The sequence below is a fragment of the Tiliqua scincoides genome, chromosome 1 (assembly GCF_035046505.1).
Source record: "Tiliqua scincoides isolate rTilSci1 chromosome 1, rTilSci1.hap2, whole genome shotgun sequence".
Taxonomy (NCBI): domain Eukaryota; kingdom Metazoa; phylum Chordata; class Lepidosauria; order Squamata; family Scincidae; genus Tiliqua; species Tiliqua scincoides.
Window position 1 is genome coordinate 217,610,217 of NC_089821.1, and position 17,112 is coordinate 217,627,328.

Genomic DNA, 17,112 nt, shown 5'->3' on the forward strand with positions numbered 1-17,112 from the left:
ATACCTCTGGTCATGCCTGGGAGCTCAGGCCAGGCCCTCCACTGCAGGTTCAGAACCTGCTAACAAACAGTGCAGATCTGTACTAATGTTATTATCACAGAGTTACTCTAATTGGGTTAATTTGTGATACACAAGGTTCAGGTGATACACAGATTAATATGATATAAAGGTCCCCCTCACTAAATATCTTTCCTTAACCTATTTTGTCTTAAGTTTACATACTCCTATAACCTTTTCAATTTAGCTGTAGCCAAATCTTACTCAACCAGTCAGGCTTTAATGACTTTAATTCGTTTTCCGTTCACTCAAAAAAAGAAAATCTATGCAACTGATAAAAAATTATTAATTAATATCTGACTCATGGCACTTGAATGAGTACATAAACACACTTATCCCCAGTTCAGGTGATAAGTTATACAAGTATTTTTAACCAAAAATCATTTGTGATCAGTCAGCTCTACCATACATGAAGGAAAATAGCATCATCTCTTACACATCTCTACTATTTTGAAGCACTTATCCAGTATGGCCCCTGCAGCCTCATAGGAGTCAGTTACCACTTGTAAAGCACTTCGTAAACATTTTTTCAGATATTTATATAAGGTGAGGCTGCTAAGGTAAATGCCAATATACATTTCTGTTGAGTGTCAGAAAACATTATAGTGCAGGCTCTATCTTGGGTTTTTTTTAAATTGATTCCCATGCACCATGATGATGATGAATATTTATATACTACTTTGCAATTTAAAAAAGTTCATTAAGTGGTCTACAGACAATAATAGGAATTAGTACCTTTTAATAGGAACTTCTTTGACAGAACCATAATTCATATTGTGTAAAGACTTGCCCTCTAATCTTAGATATGTTTATTTAGAAATATGTGCTACTGGGTTTGATGGGACTTACTCCTAGGTAGTATAATTTTTGTTGTCTTTCTCACTTCTGCCAGCAAGTCCTATTCATGGAATATGTTCATCAGGGATCATCATGGAAGGACATCAGGGATGTAGCCATCCAGGGAAGTGGTTCTCAGTGATTTTTAATGCTGGGACCCACTTTTTAGAAAAGGCCAATCTATCAGGACCCACCAGAAATGATGTCATTAACTTGAAAGTGATGTCATGAGTGGAAGTGACATAATCAAGCAGGAAAATTTTTACCACCCCCATATGACAAAATCAAATTCCCCAAACATCCCAAAGGCTGGAGTCCTATCCTCACTTACCAGGGAGTAAGCCTCATTGACTATCATTGTTAAAAACATATACAATACACAGTAGTCTGTTAAAGGTACAGATCTGTAACATTTCCCCAAATACAGCCATGTACCAAGGTAGCTTCAAGCCTAAGACAGTTGTGCGTCACTTAATGGCAGGGATGCGGACCGGCATCCCCGTCGTCAAGCGAGCCTTGATGTTATGCAAAGCCTCCAGAAGGCGAGGGGAGGTTTTTCTGAGCCTCGCAGAGGCAGCGCGTATCTGCATGTTGCCTCTGCAAGGCTCCAAATGCCTGTTTTGCGTGAAAAGACGCGACTTACAGTTTCCTGGGAAACTAGAAGTTACATGTTTTTGCCCAAAATGGGCATTCTATTCCTCGCAGAGGCAGTGTGTGGATGCAGAAAAGCCTCCAGAGGGGAGGGGAGTGTGGCTCCCCTCTGCATCAAAGGCTTGAGGGGGTGAACAGGGTCCAGCAGCAGCCATTGCATATGCGGGCTGTCACTGGTCAGAACGTCGCTAAGCGATGCACGACTGTATATTACAAATAAAATACACACTAAAATGAATGGGAACCCACCTGCAGTTGTCTTGTGACCTACTTAATGGGTCCTGACCCACAGTTTGAGAAACGCTGATATAGGAGATTCTTATTCAGGGATTATGATTTTGTTTTTTTTTTAACCATTTTTTTTGGAAATACAGATACAGGTAGAGCCTATTTATCCGCGTTAGTTCCGTTCCGTGACCCGGCACGATTAACAAAAAATGCGTTGTGCTGAGTCCATAGAGTTAGAGTCCATAGAGCAAATAGGCTGCAGCCCTGACGCTTCCGGTTGGAAGGAAACTAAGGCAGCTGTTTTCAATTCCCTCTCCTCCGTACTCAGCTTTGCTTTGCTTGGTGGGAAGGCTTTGTGATAGCCTGCACCATCGGGGGAGGGTGGGGAAATTCAGCAAACACTTCCTGGGTTCTTTAAAGCAATCCCCTCTTCACTTTTAAAGTAGTCCCCTCTGTTGCTACGGCAGCTGCCCCTGTGTGTGTGTGTATGTGTGTGTGTGTGTGTGAGAGAGAGAGACCTCCACCTCGCCGCACGTGTTCTGGCTACAGAGATTCTTGCCCCCCCTTCCCCTCTTCAGCCTTGGCTGGCTCAGGGGCTCCAGGAATGTTACTGTTCCTTTGCAAGGAGAACCTCTTCCATGGCTGCAGGGCTATTTCCTGCCTGGGCAAGACGGAGCCTTTTTGCAGTGTTTTGGGCTGCCTGGAACGAGAGGCCAGCGCAGGGCAAAGGAGGCAAAGGTGTGTATGACATTCAGTCCCCCACCCCATTCATGTTGAGACAGATAAAAAATCCGTGGATAAATAGGCTGCACCTGTATTTAACTGTAGGAGAGTTAGAATGGTGAATTCATTTTATTGGATGCTCATCATATTGCAATCAATTTGTACATTCTTACTATCTTTTAAGATATTACCTCCATAACCTTTTCGTATTATGGTAGCAGATTTCTGTCTATTACAAGATTTTGTACATTCAACTCTGGCAGAATTTCGTATTATAGTTTCTGTGCTGTTATCTGTTGGGAACCTTCTTCTTGATGTATATTTAGAAGAAGTAGAGGTCAAGGAAGTCAGAATGCATACCCTAAACACCTCTTTTATCATTGAATATAATAATGTCACCTTCATTAATGAAATATTTAAGTCCAAGGAACAGCCACAGACAGCTTTTATATGGATTGCTGAAATAAAGGAAGCCATCAGATCACTTGTTTTTGTTCAAATTTAGTCATTAAAATGCTTCTCTGGTAATGAACCAAATGATGTTTAGGAGAGTCACTAGGTGGATGATATTGTGTAGTAGATCAAGGCCATAATTCTGTTGCCATGCATTTGTGTCCATGGAAGGCAGGTTGCAGGCTTAGGTTCTTCATAGAACCTAAGTAGAACCTCTACCCACCGCCATATTTCTGTTGCAACATCAAAATATATTTAAGACAAAATAGTTAATCTTTGTAAAAATTGGTAAATTTAGAAATTCGAAAAGTGTTTGTAAAGCAGAAAATGCAGTTTATATGCTCAATTTGAGATGCAATGAGCTGCTAAAAGAGTAGTAAAGATGTTAATTTGACCATTTCCTGTTGGAATCAATGCTGGACTTAGGCGAAACTTTGGTCTTGTTGCATAGGGCTCTTTTGTTCTTGCTTATTTTCACTTGCCAGGATTGATCACGCTAAGGAGAAGTAGAAAACACTAAATTACTTTGCAAATATTAGATAAAAAAGCAAACTAATTTCTTGCAAATCTGTGTTGGAATTTTGTACTTTGGTTATGTCTTTTTTAAAAGTCTGTAAAACGTTATTTAAGCCTTTCCGTTTTATTTGTCAGAAAAGGGTTTCATTTCAGTACTATCAACACTCTCAACTAGGTTTGCAAATATAATTTAGTAGTTCAGAAAAATAATTGCTAGCCAACTATGTTAATGTTAACATGTCCTTAACTGGCAAAAAAATCAGGCATTCAAGGTGGTGAGATACAAAAGAAGAAACAACGTGGAGGGACTGATTAAGGATTTGTAAGAAACTGAACCAGGGAAGCTAATGGAAGAAGATATGCTAATAGGAGGAGATATTTGTGATCTCCAAATGCATTGAGCATGGGAAACATATAGGATGAACTTGAAATTCTAATACAGGAAGGCAAATATTATCTGATAAGCATCACGGAAATTTGTTGGAATGAGACCCAGAGACAGACCTGACAGAAAGGGAAGGGGAATTGCATTATATGTCAAGAATATATTCACCTGCAGAGAAATAAAGGAATCTGAGCATGGATGCCAGTGGGTAGGAATGAAAGGAGAAGAGAGTAATAGCAATATTATCGTGGGAATCTACTGAAGACTGGGCCAAGCAGAAGTCAGGGATCATGCTTTCCTGAAACAGAACCAACTTTGAGGGAGGCAATAACGGTAATGGAAGATTTTAACTATCCTGACGTCTGCTGGAAGTCTCACTTGACAGAGTGTGAGGTTCAATAAATTCTTCACTTGCTTTGCAGGCAATGTAAATATTCAGAAGGTAGAGGAAGGAACAAAGGGGTCTGCTATCCTGAGCTTAATCTTAGCAACAGAGAAGAATGGGTCAAGGAAGTGAAAGTGACAGGGACTTTGGGCAAAAGCAATAGCAATAGTTTTGGAATTCTTGATATCAAAGGAAAGGAAAGGTAGGGGTAGTCGGATGCATACTCTGTATTTCAGGAAAGCTGACTTGAATGGGCTCTGAGAACAAATAAGTCATATTCCATGGCTAGCCCTGTTAAAGGAGAAAGTGGCCCAAGACAGATGCGATTTTCTGAAAAGTGAGATAGTGAAGGCAGAATCACAAGCAGTTCCTATGAGACGAAAAGTAGGGAGATGTCCAAGGAAACCCTTGTGGCTGCACAAAGAGCTTTTAAAAAAAACTGAAAAGCAAAAGGAACACATACAAGAAGTGGAAGGAAACTCAGGTAATTCAGAAATAGGAAACAAGTTTAGCCCCATATCTACAGAGATTACATCAGGAAGTCTACAGCACAGAATGAGTTGAGGCTGCCTTAAACTGGATAAAAGATTGAGGACTCATGCCGAATTCCAAAATTGTAATATTAGAAGCACATGATCTACAAATAGGCTGGCACTCATTCCTGTTTTATGATAAAGTTAAACAGCATGGATGTTTTAGACAACACATTTTAAGAAGATCTTTAATTTGGATATGGGAACAGATAAAATACAAAAAATACTCTAAATTTCCCAGATGGATAAAACTGCTTGAAATTGCAACTAATCCAAATTGGATTAAAAAAGACCAAAATAGAACATACAGTGGCTTGTTGAATATTAAAGGAGAGCTCTTAAGTAAAACTGAGTTAGAAGAGAAAGGAATACATTTGGATAGGTGGAACAAAATGCAAATAAGAACAGGAATACAAGAAGACCAAAAAAATAGGTTTTTATGAAGAAGATATAAGTATTGATAAAATATTTTTTGATTGATGAGGGAAAATATATTTTTAAAATGTACAACTTTCTCCTTGAGATAAGAATGGAGGTTGAGACAGTTAAAGACGCAATGGTGCACTGGGCAAAAATTTATGGATATAATATACTGATTGACGACTGGAAACAAATTTGGAATATAAATATTAAGATAACTAAAGTGGTATCTTTTAAAGAGAATTTATATAAAATGTTTTATAGATGGTATTTAACTCCAGAGAAAATAGCAAATATGTACCCTGGGTCATCAAACAAGTGTTGGAAATGTAAAGAGATTGAGGGAACTTTTTATCATATGTGGTGGACATGCGAAAAAGCAAAGAAATATTGGAAAATGATACATAAATTGTTACAAGAGATATTGAATTGTGTACTGCAATTCAAACTGGAAATATTTCTCCTAAATGTGACATCAGAAATTAAAGACCAATATAAGAAACACCTTATTGTACATATCAGTACAGCGGCAAGAATATTGTATGTGCAAAAGTGGAAATTACGGATGTTCCAACTAGAGAAAATTTAATAGATACAATTTATGAAATAGCAGAAATGGAGGTTTTAACAGAAAATGAAGAGAGAGATTTAGGTAGAGTAAGAAGATATTAAGCCTTTTTATGACTGGATAGACATTGTCTGTTTAGATAAATCATTAATTATTATAATAATAAATATGATAACTTTTGTATTGATGAGTATTTTTCTTTTCAGTCATTGATTTCTTTTTTTTGGAACAATGCATGTTGTTATCTATGGCCAGTACCCCTGTGTGTGACCTGTGTAGTCCCAGCCCTAAATCTAATCCATTTTCCTCACCTGTATCTGTAATAAATAAATAAACTTTGCACCAAAAAAAAAAAAAAAAAGAATGAGGCTGGCAAGGGATGCCAAAGACAACAAAAAGGATTTTGGTTATGGTCAAAAGAAGAGGAAGGTCAGGGAAGCAGTAGATCTGCTAAATGGAGAATTGGTAACACAGTGGAGAGAAAGCAAAGCTGCTCAATTCTTATTTTGCATCTTCTTCAAATTTACTCATCTGTCTTTTCCCACAAAGGGAAAGCAGTCCAACCTAATAGTTGCACTAATGAAGAACTGAGGGCACCACAACTCAGGATAGGTAAAATTAATTTATGTTCATTTAAAGTAACTATAAGAGACTTTAAATTAAAATATAAATTTTATCCCTGGATTGAAGGAAGTAGTGGATGTGATCTCAGAGCTGCTGTCTCTAATCCTTGAGAACGGGGCGGGGCGGGGGGGTGACTGAAGAAGAGAGATGCGCAAATGTTGTCCCTGTCTTTAAATAAAAAAGGAGAAAAGAAGGTCTGTGAAACTGCAGGCTAGTCAGTTTGATGTCAGTTCAATGATAGTTCCAGAAACAGATTATGAGCACTTAGAAAATTATGGGGTGGCTTCTAGAAGCCAGCATGGGTTTGTCAAGTGCAAATAGTACCAAGCAAATCTCATCTCCTTTGATAGAGCAACTAGTCTGGTAGACCGTGGGAATACTGTGTATGTGGTATACCTAAATTTCAGCAAAACATTTGATAGAGCCTTCCATGATATCTTTGTGGATGAAATGGTTACATGTGGGCTAATTTGCTTTACTGTCATGTGGTTTCAGAGCTGGTTGAACAACTGTTCCTTGCAAGTGCTATTAAATAACTTTTTGTCAACCTAAAAGGAGGTATCAATTGGAGTGGTGCATGGGTCTGGTTTGGGCCTTGTGCTATTCAACATTTTTATAAATGATCTGGATGATGGGGTAGATCAGATGCTTATGAAATTTGCAGATGGCGCAAAGGTAAGAGGATAGCTAACAACTTGGAAGACATTCAGATTCAGATTGATCTTGGCAGACTCCACCAATGGGCCCATACCAACACTATGAAGTTCATTGGAGACAAAAGTAAAATTCTGCATGTAGGAACAAAAAATTAGAGGTATAGGATGGGGAAACCTTACTTGGCGGCAGCATGTGTAAAAAATAGATAGGTGTCTAAGTGCCCAGTCCTATCCAACTTTCCAGCTATAGTGTAGCCTCAATGCAGCCTCATAGTAAGAGAACACATGTTCCCATACCTTGAGAAGGCCCCAGTGACTGCGCCTCCACTGCAGGATGCAGCACACACCCCACTGGCACAACTGCAGCAGCGCTGGAAAATCAGTTAGGATTGGGTCCTAAGTTGAAGATAAGTTGAATATGAGCCAGTAGTGTGATTACTTGGCTGCCTTAGCAGAAGTGTAGAGTCCAGAGCACCAGAAACAATGATTCCAATATGTACTGAACTAGTCAGATCTCACTTGGAATACTGTCTGGTTTTGGACATCATGTTTGAAGAAGGTTATTGATAACCTTGGAATGGATTGGAGAGAAGAATAGTCAGCATGGTGAGGGGTGTGGAAATCATCTTTGCAAGGAATGGTGAAAGGAGGTGGGTATATTTAGCTTGCAGAAGACAAAACTAAGAGAAGTTTTGATAACTGTCTTCAAGTAACTGAAGGTTTGTCACATGGAAGATGGTGAAGTCTTACTGTCTGTGGATCCTGAGGGCAGGACTAGAACCAATGGGTTGAAAGTTCAGGGAAGTAGATTTAGGCTAGACATAGGGAAAAATTCTGAGCTGTAAGATCTGTTGGACACAGGAGCTGCGTCCCTCATGCAGACATGGCCTCTCCCTCATTGGAAGTTTTGAAGCAAAACCTGGATGGCCATCTGTCAGGGTTGCTGTAGCCACCTGCACAGAGCAGGGAACTGGATTAAAAGACTGCCAGGATTACTTCCAACTGGAGTATTTATGTTGTCTCCTTTTAAAAAAAACTTAACAGAAACAAAAAGCAGCTGCCCAGATTCAGATTTTAGATTCATTCAGCTGCGAACAGATCTGGATCAGGATTATAGGGGAAGGCTGTTAACCTGTGCTGTTTTCCTTTGAGAAATTGGCACCCCTATTGCTATTCACAGGTGAGGGCCCAGACCTGACCTAAACCCTCTTAGTGCCTGAGACTATAAGGTTAGGTGCCACACATGCAGGCCCGCAGCATGGTGTGGACACTGCAAATTTTCACATGCTGCTAGGCTTCACAACCCTCACATCTCCACCAACCCCACACTCTTCCCCCATTTACCTTAATGTCATCGTCATCTTTCTTGACTGTCTTCTCCTTTCCACTCCTTGCCATTTCAGACTGACCCAATCCAATTTTCCATTGCCAGTACAGCCATGCCAATGGGCGTGTGCTGCATCCTGTGGTGGTGGAGCAGGCACAGAGGCCTCCTCAAGGTATGGGAACGTTTGTTCCCTTACATGAGAGCTGCATTGTGGCTGCACCAGTGCTGGAAAGTTGGATAGAATTGGGCTCTTAAGCACCTCTTTTAATAATTTAAGGCACTGTATAATAGGTTCCCAGACCTGCCTTCGTAAAATATCTGGGATTCTTGCCATTTGTGAATTTCAGTGAAATCAGACAACTTTTCCATTGCTAATATACTAGAGCAGTGGTTCCCAAACATTTTAGCACCAGGACCCACATTTCTAAATGACTGTCTATTGAAACCCACCTAGGTTTACCAGACTTTTAAAAAAAGATCTAGCAATATTTATTTATTTATAAGTAATAATAACCAGAAATATATATCCAGTATATTACTGCAGAAACCATTAATATATCTCTCTATGTTTACACATGCTTGCAAACTGCAAGAGCTGAGCTCTTTTCAGGGTAATTAGCAACTACAGTATCTAGTTTTTTGAATAACCTCAGGACTTAGGCAGTGATCAGATCTTTCCATCAACCTTTGGCGACCCACCAAAAATCATCAGTGGGTCCCAACCCAGTTTGGAAACCACTGTACTAGAGATAGATAACTATGGTTTGCCTTTCTGACCATTTAGAACAGGGGTCAGCAACAGTGGCAGACCTGCCATTAAGTAAAATGGACAAATGTCCGAAGCACGGAGTCTCATGCACTTCTAGGACTGCACGGAAGCTCCCAATGCAGTTAGAAACCGTGTTTCCGGTTTGCCAGAAGCACTGTTTAAGAGTGCGGAGAAGCCTCAGGAGGCTTTCCTGGTGTGTCCTGGAGTCGCATGAGGTTCTGGAACATTGCGGTGAGTGGGGGGTTTCATGTGCAGGAGGGCAATGGCATCCCACAGGGTGTGCCATCGTGAACCTTTCTCCGGGGTGCAGGGCTGGGGAAGTCCGCCACTGGTCAGCAAGCTATGGCCCATGGGCCATATATGACCCACCACCCAAGGTCATCTGTCCATGTCTGTTGCACATGTACTCAAGAGTGCTGAAGGAAACTTCATCCTACATATTTTAACAAAATAATGTCAGTAAAAGAGTCATTAAGGTGTCTTACAACTTAACTAAAAACAATATAACGGTAAAATAAAATACCTTAACTAATAGAACACAAAAAATCATAATGAGCAGAAATTAGCAAAGAGCATGAGCAAAACCCAAACCAAGGCACAGCAGAGTAATCTAAGGAAAGCCAGATGAAACAAAAACATCTTTGCAGTTGGCTTAAATGTAGACAGCTTTGTTGCTAGTTGAGTCCCACATGGGATATTCCACAACTAGGAAGCTATTGTCAAAAAGGTCCTAGTCCACATCCACACTAGAGGCCTCTCTGCAGACAGCAGGGCACAGAACAGAGCCCACAATGATGCCTGGGCATGTTCATTTGAGATAATGCAGTCCTTCAAATATCCAAGACCCAAGTCATGTTGGACTTTATAGGTAATAAGAAGCACTTTAAATGTGCTTGGAAACTTATTGGAAACCATTGCAGATCATGATGCGTAGATGTAATGTGCTCCAGCTAGATGCCTTCTGCTCAACTATAATGTACTTTACGTGGGGCTGCCCCTGAATACTGCTTTAAAACTGCAGTTAGTGCAAAATGCGGCAGCCTATGTGGTAGCCAGGGCTCAGTGGTTTGATTCTGGTGAATACTCTTATAGAGTTGGTTTCTTAGCACACTATAAGGTGTTGGCTCTGAGCATTAAAACCCTTTATAGTTTAGCACCGGGTAGATGGGGCTCATCAGCCTGGGAAGGCAGCTCATCTGAGAGAAGGAAAACTCTGATCCCAAACCTCCACTGCCTTGTAGCTACATCCAGTTATGGAAAAGGCTTCAGGAGTCAACCTCGAGGCAAAATCCGGAGCCGGAGTCCCTGAGGCAGTTCATGGCTGAACACAATCATGTTCTGGCAACTCCTGCGATGCCGCTGGAACCAACCGTATTGGCCTTTGCCTTTCCATTGGACCATTTTAGCGACGTGGAGAGGGGGGATTTGCTGCATGGGTAACAGCCTATCCTCCATACCTACTTTACCCAGGCTTCGCGCACTGGAGAGGACACTCTGTTCCAGAACCACCATTCAGAGCGTGACACCATAGTCTTCCGAGACTGAAGGATGCCAACTCAAAGTTTAGCACTGAAGAGTCTAAAGGATCGTCTTCTTCCATATCAACCAGCTCATCCTCTAGGGTCGTCAGAGGGGCCTGCTGCACATGCTATATGCATGGTTGAGGCCTACTCTTGATGCCTAAAGGTTGACGCTTAAAGGCCTACTCTTTAGTGCTCATTCAGCTTTGAAATCCCCTCCATGTTGAGTTAAGATTGGCACTCTGCCTGTTTACCTTCCAACGTGGGCTGCCATATAGCATCCTCCCAAAACCCAGGTCTTTTTGCCATTTCGCTGTTAATTGGTTGCTGTGCTTTTATCTTTTATTGCTCTGGTGTTTTTCACTAGTTTTATTACTTGTTATTTTTGTTGTTCTCTTCTGTTTTAACTGTACTTAGTTTAAATTATTATATTGTAATTCTTGTATTTTAATTGTTGTTGTTAGCCACCTAGGATGTTCCATGTTACAGGACAAAAGGTGGGATCTAAATATTTTAAATAAATAACAGATTTGGTTCCCCTGACTTATTCTCAGTATAGGTAACCAGTGAGGGCAACGGTGGCTGTTTCAGTTCCATAATCTGGCTGGTAAGGATCAAGTTGAATGACAAGTTTGTACAGCAGTTTCTATAAATGCTCCAAAAATTGCTATAGGACTTGAGAAAATCAACAGTGGCATATGAGAGAGACTAAGGGCCCAATCCTATCCAATTTTCCAGTGCCAGTGCTGCTGTGCTAATGGGGTATGCACTGCTTCCTGTGTTGGCGGTACTGTCACAGAGGCCTCCTCAAGATATGGGAACATTTGTTACCTCAGGGCTGCATTGTGGCTGCATTGGTGCTGGAAAGTTGGATAGGATTGGGGCCTAAGCTGCATTAGGAATCTTAAAGTTATTTCAGCATAATCTTTTATGAACTAAAAATTCACTTCAGATGCATCATCTTCAGCTCTTCAGATCAGTCAATTTCAAATGTTATGCTCTGCTGACAGGTGTGTGTGTTTGTGTCCAAAAGGTATCTATATTTGTTCATGAAGAACGTTGTAAAAGGAAGGGCTAAAGCAGCCATTTTCAACCACTGTGCCATGGCACACTGATGTGCCGCGAATGGTCCCCAGGTGTGCCGCAGGAATTTGGGACAGGGTAATTTATCAGTAGGACCATTAGGGGAAGTGAACCTCCATTGACAGCACAGTGTGCCTTGTCAATTGTCAAAAAGCTAATGGTGTGCCTTGACCATTTTAGTGTCTTGCCAGTGTGCCGCAAGATGAAAAAGGTTGAAAATCACTGGGCTAAAGGGTTATGAGCCAGAAGAGGTACAGTCATAACCATTATTATGTAGAGTTCAGTGATTGTTCACAACAGCAGTATTAGTATAAAGCAGTCTTCTTGGCTATATGTGCTAACTAGCTTAAATATTCTGATAGGAACAGCTGTTTTCAGTTAAAGCTTACACAGGTGTAACTAGATGTGTGAATGCAGGGACCATGAAATGTGAGAGGTGAATATTCTTAAGTGAAGCTAAATGCAGGATGTAACTGCAATGATAATTTAGATTAGCAGTCTGTTTACACTTACTTGGGAGTAAGCCCCACGAACAAAATGGGACCTACATCTGAATGGACATGCACAGGATTGCGCTGCACATTACTCAACAACTTAGTGAGACAAGTCTTCATCTTTGCTCAATTCAAGATGAGTTGATTCAAATATGATAGATTCTAGTTCAATAGTTTCTCACTGGAGTATTCCTTTGAAGTTCCTGTCACCTAATTTGGCAAAATGAGCTACATCTTAGGACCCAACTGAGGAAGGGACAAAACGTATCCCTGTCACAAGCACTGGAATTCCCAATTGCAGCTGCTTAGCTTTTTCTCATGAAAATTTAGATCTGTTAAATTAGGCCTCATTTGGCAAAATTTGTTTTTTTGTTTTTGCCCCTAGAGGGTTGAATTTGATCCTGCTGCAGACACTGGGTTATTAGGCAGAGGGCATATTTCATTCCCAGCCTAAGTGATATTTTATTTTCTGCAGTGTAATGATTGACTGCCATTCACTCCTATGGAAAAAATAATGCTCTATCCTTTACTTTTTCCATAGTTGAGAATGTTGGCAACCTTCAGTCTCGAGAGACTATGGTATCGCGCTCTGAAAGGTGGTTTTGGAACACGGTCTAGTGTGGCTGAAAAGGCCAATTCGGGAGTGACAATCCCTTCCACAACGGGAGCAAGTGCAGTCTGACCCTGGTCTGTCTCCCTGGCTATGGGCCTTCCTTCTTTGCCTCTTAGCCTCAGACTGTTGGCCAAGTGTCTCTTCAAACTGGGAAAGGCCATGCTGCACAGCCTGCCTCCAAGCGGGCCGCTCAGAGGCCAGGGTTTCCCACTTGTTGAGGTCCACTCCTAAGGCCTTCAGATCCCTCTTGCAGATGTCCTTGTATCGCAGCTGTGGTCTACCTGTAGGGCACTTTCCTTGCACGAGTTCTCCATAGAGGAGATCCTTTGGGATCCGGCCATCATCCATTCTCACGACGTGACCGAGCCAATGCAGGCATCTCTGTTTCAGCAGTGAATACATGCTAGGGATTCCAGCACGTTCCAGGACTGTGTTGTTAGGAACTTTGTCCTGCCAGGTGATGCCGAGAATGCGTCGGAGGCAGCGCATGTGGAAAGCGTTCAGTTTCCTCTCCTGTTGTGAGCGAAGAGTCCATGACTCGCTGCAGTACAGAAGTGTACTCAGGACGCAAGCTCTGTAGACCTGGATCTTGGTATGTTCCGTCAGCTTCTTGTTGGACCAGACTCTCTTTGTGAGTCTGGAAAACGTGGTAGCTGCTTTACCGATGCGTTTGTTTAGTTCGGTATCGAGAGAAAGAGTGTCAGAGATCGTTGAGCCAAGGTACACAAAGTCATGGACAACCTCCAGTTCATGCGCAGAGATTGTAATGCAGGGAGGTGAGTCCACATCCTGAACCATGACCTGTGTTTTCTTCAGGCTGATTGTCAGTCCAAAATCTTGGCAGGCCTTGCTAAAATGCCATGAGCTGCTGGAGATCTTTGGCAGAGTGGGTAGTGACAGCTGCATCGTCGGCAAAGAGGAAGTCGCGCAGACATTTCAGCTGGACTTTGCTCTCAGTCTGGAGAGGTTGAAGAGCTTTCCGTCTGATCTGGTCCAGAGATAGATGCCTTCTGTTGCGGTTCCAAAGGCATGCTTCAGCAGGACAGCGAAGAAAATCCCCAACAAGGTTGGTGCAAGAACACAGCCCTGCTTCATGCCGCTTCGGATGTCAAAGGGGTCTGATGTGGAGCCATCAAAGACAACAGTGTCCTTCATGTCCTTGTGGAAGGATCTGATGATGCTGAGGAGCCTGGGTGGACATCCAATCTTGGGGAGAATCTTGAAGAGGCCATCCCTGCTGATCAGGTCGAAGGCCTTCATGAGATCTATGAAGGCTATAAAGAGTGGCTGTCGCTGTTCCCTGCATTTCTCCTGCAGTTGTCTAAGGGAGAATACCATATCAGTGGTGGACCTGTTGGCTCGGAATCCGCACTGTGATTCTGGATAAACGCTCTCTGCAAGTACCTGGAGCCTCTTTAGTGCAGCTCGGGCAAACAACTTTCCAACAACGCTAAGGAGAGAGATGCCACGGTAGTTATTGCAGTCACCCCTGTCGCCCTTGTTCTTGTACAGCGTGATGATGTTTGCATCCCTCATATCTTGAGGTACTCCACCTTCTCTCCAGCAGAGACAGAGGATTTCATGCAGCTCAGTGACGATGATCTCTTTGCAGCACTTTAGGACTTCAGCAGGGATGCTGTCTTTTCCAGGTGCCTTGCCAAAGGCAAGGGAGTCCAGGGCCACGTGAAGTTCTTCTAGGGTTGGTTCACTGTCAAGCTCCTCCAGCACAGGCAGGCACTCAATGTTGTTCAGCGCTTCGGTGACTACATTTTCTCTGGAATATAGCTCAGAGTAGTGCTGCACCCAGCGTTCCATCTGCTGCGTCCGATCCTGGATGACCTCGCCTGTGGTAGACTTCAGAGGGGCAATTTTCTTCTGTGTTGGACCTAGGGCCTGCTTGATACCATCATACATCCCCTTGATGTTGCCCGTGTCAGCTGCTATCTGTATCTCGGAACAGAGCTGGAGCCAGTAGTCGTTAGCACATCTCCTGGCAGTCTGCTGGACTTTGCTGCGAGCACCTCGGAGGACCTGCAGGTTGCGCTCACTGGGACAGGCCTTGTATGCTGCTTGAGCTCTCCTCTTTTCCTCAATGACTGGTGTCAACTCCTCAGAGTGGGCTTCAAACCAGTCTGCCGTCTTGTTGGTCCTCTTGCCAAATATGGACAAGGCGTTGTTGAGAATAGTCTCCCACCAAATGTGATAACTAGGCAGGGATTTGCATCTGAGTTGTATTTGTCCAAAGCCAGTATTTGTCTGTTTCATCACGTTTGACTTCCTGGCTCAGCTGCCATATCCAGGTTATAGGGGAGGTCAGTTTTCTGCTATTGTGTTTCCAATCTGAATTTGCTTCAGCCATGGAGATAATTTCCTTGTCTTCCAGAGTAAATGCTTTCTAACATATGCAATTTGGTGTTAGAAAGCTAGCATTGTATTGTATTTACAATACTGAAAGCCCAGTCCTGTCCAGCACTGGCTTAGCAGGGCCACACAATACAAGCTTTATTCAGCACCGAAATTGAGCAGGTCAGAGTTCTCCTCAGGGTAAGGGAACTTTTGTTCCCTTACCCTGTGTTGAGCCCTAGCCTACCATTTGGGGTTACTTGGATCTGTGCCAGCTAAGAGCCCAATCCTGAACTCGATGTGCCGGCTTACTGCTTACCTAACACTGGGTGCCTGCCCAGCACTAACATGGACATTCAGGGAGGTGGGGAGAGGGCAGGGGAAGACATGATGGGGAGGCAGGGAGAGGCGGAAGGAGTCATGCCAGGGGGGGAGGGAACGGGAAGGGAGGCAGAACCAGTGGAGCAACACTGCACCGGATCCAGAGCCTTCGTGTCAGGCTCGGCAAGGTCGGCGGTGAATCGAGTAGCCCCATTGTGGGGCTACTCCCTTTACCCAGGGGAAGGCGACGAAAGTCCCTTTCTGCCAAGGTGCCACCCATGGCTGCCGTGGGAGCGCAGGATGCGGCGGTAGCCATTTTCAGTGCCACTGCAGTCACGCACCACGGAAGCTCAGGATTGGGCTCTAAATCACTGCTGCAAGTCTGAGAAGTCCCATGGAGGACTGTCAGCTCCAGGATGTGGGTGAGGATACAGCAGAGGTCTCCTCTTTGTCCCTGCCCCCCTCCCAGGCCTGAACCGCCCCCTCCCTGCTCTTCCTCTGCCTCAAAATCCCACCTCTCTGCCTCTGTTCCACCCTCCCCCACCCCTGTGTTTCACAGAGCAACTCTTACCTACTCTGGCAGCCGAAGATCCAGGTACAGCCTGAGTGGGACAGTGTTGGCCTTGTCAGCACTGTTTAATCTGAAGTCATCATGAAGCCTTTACAGCTCTTTTGTGGTACCAGCATAGCAGCTACTGCACCAGTGCTAGGAAACACTCCTTAATTCTTCCTACCAGTAGCTTTAGAAAAAACTTCTAATTTAAGAAAGCTGTTAAGCACAGGAAGATGTTTTTCAGGAAGATAGCTTATAATGAAATGTTCTTCTGCTTGGGAGAGCTGCACATTGAGACGAATGCTGATACCTTTTGGTTTCTGTGAGACAGTTTATGTTTCCTGTAAATATTAAAGACCTGATTGAATGTAATTGCTCATGCTTAGAGGAGTTCTACATGGCTCAGTAGAGTTCTGTTCTTCAGAATCAAATGAGTCCTTCACAAACATGTACTGGTGTAAGTTGGGGTGGAAAGGAAGGTCAGATGCTGTTAAGCTCTGTAGGAATTCTTCACAGGCATTGTCCTGTGCATTGCCTGGACTCAGCTCAGAGTGGGAAGAAGTTGCATTTCAATGGTATAGTGTATGTGTTTCATGTAGCAAGTCCCCAGTATCTCCAGTTAAAGGATCAGGGAGCAGATAATGAGAAGTACTTCAACCTTAGACATTGGAGAGCTACTAACAATTGGAATAAACTGTACTAGATGCTCTTCAGCTACAGAGAGTAGAACAAAATGAGCCCTAAAAGTAGGGACTAAGGGTGTGGTGTCACTCCAGTGTGGACAGCCTAATTGGTGCCCCTCATCCCCTCCTGCCAGATGCCTCAGAGTTTGGGGGGGGGCAGTTTACCTTGCCCTCCTCTTCCGCCCACCAGTGCTGGGCTTGTAGCACAGGGAGAGAGTATCTACCTCCTTAGTAGAGTCCCTGGCCTCGTGATAGGCTTCCCTTTTATCATCTCCTCCCATGATTGGGCCCATCCTTTTTTTCCACCTGGCTCCCCCTCCCCCCCACCGGCCTGCTTCTACTTGCTCCTGAGGGCCATTACCAGCCTGTT

The 17,112-nt window shown here is 43.2% G+C and overlaps 1 protein-coding gene across 4 annotated transcripts in view; it reads left to right on the forward strand.

Annotated features, from left to right (window-relative positions):
* Positions 1-17,112, forward strand: part of SCAF8 (SR-related CTD associated factor 8) — a 106,468-nt gene that overhangs the window by 6,668 nt on the left and 82,688 nt on the right. The gene's annotated exons all lie outside the window — the stretch shown is intronic.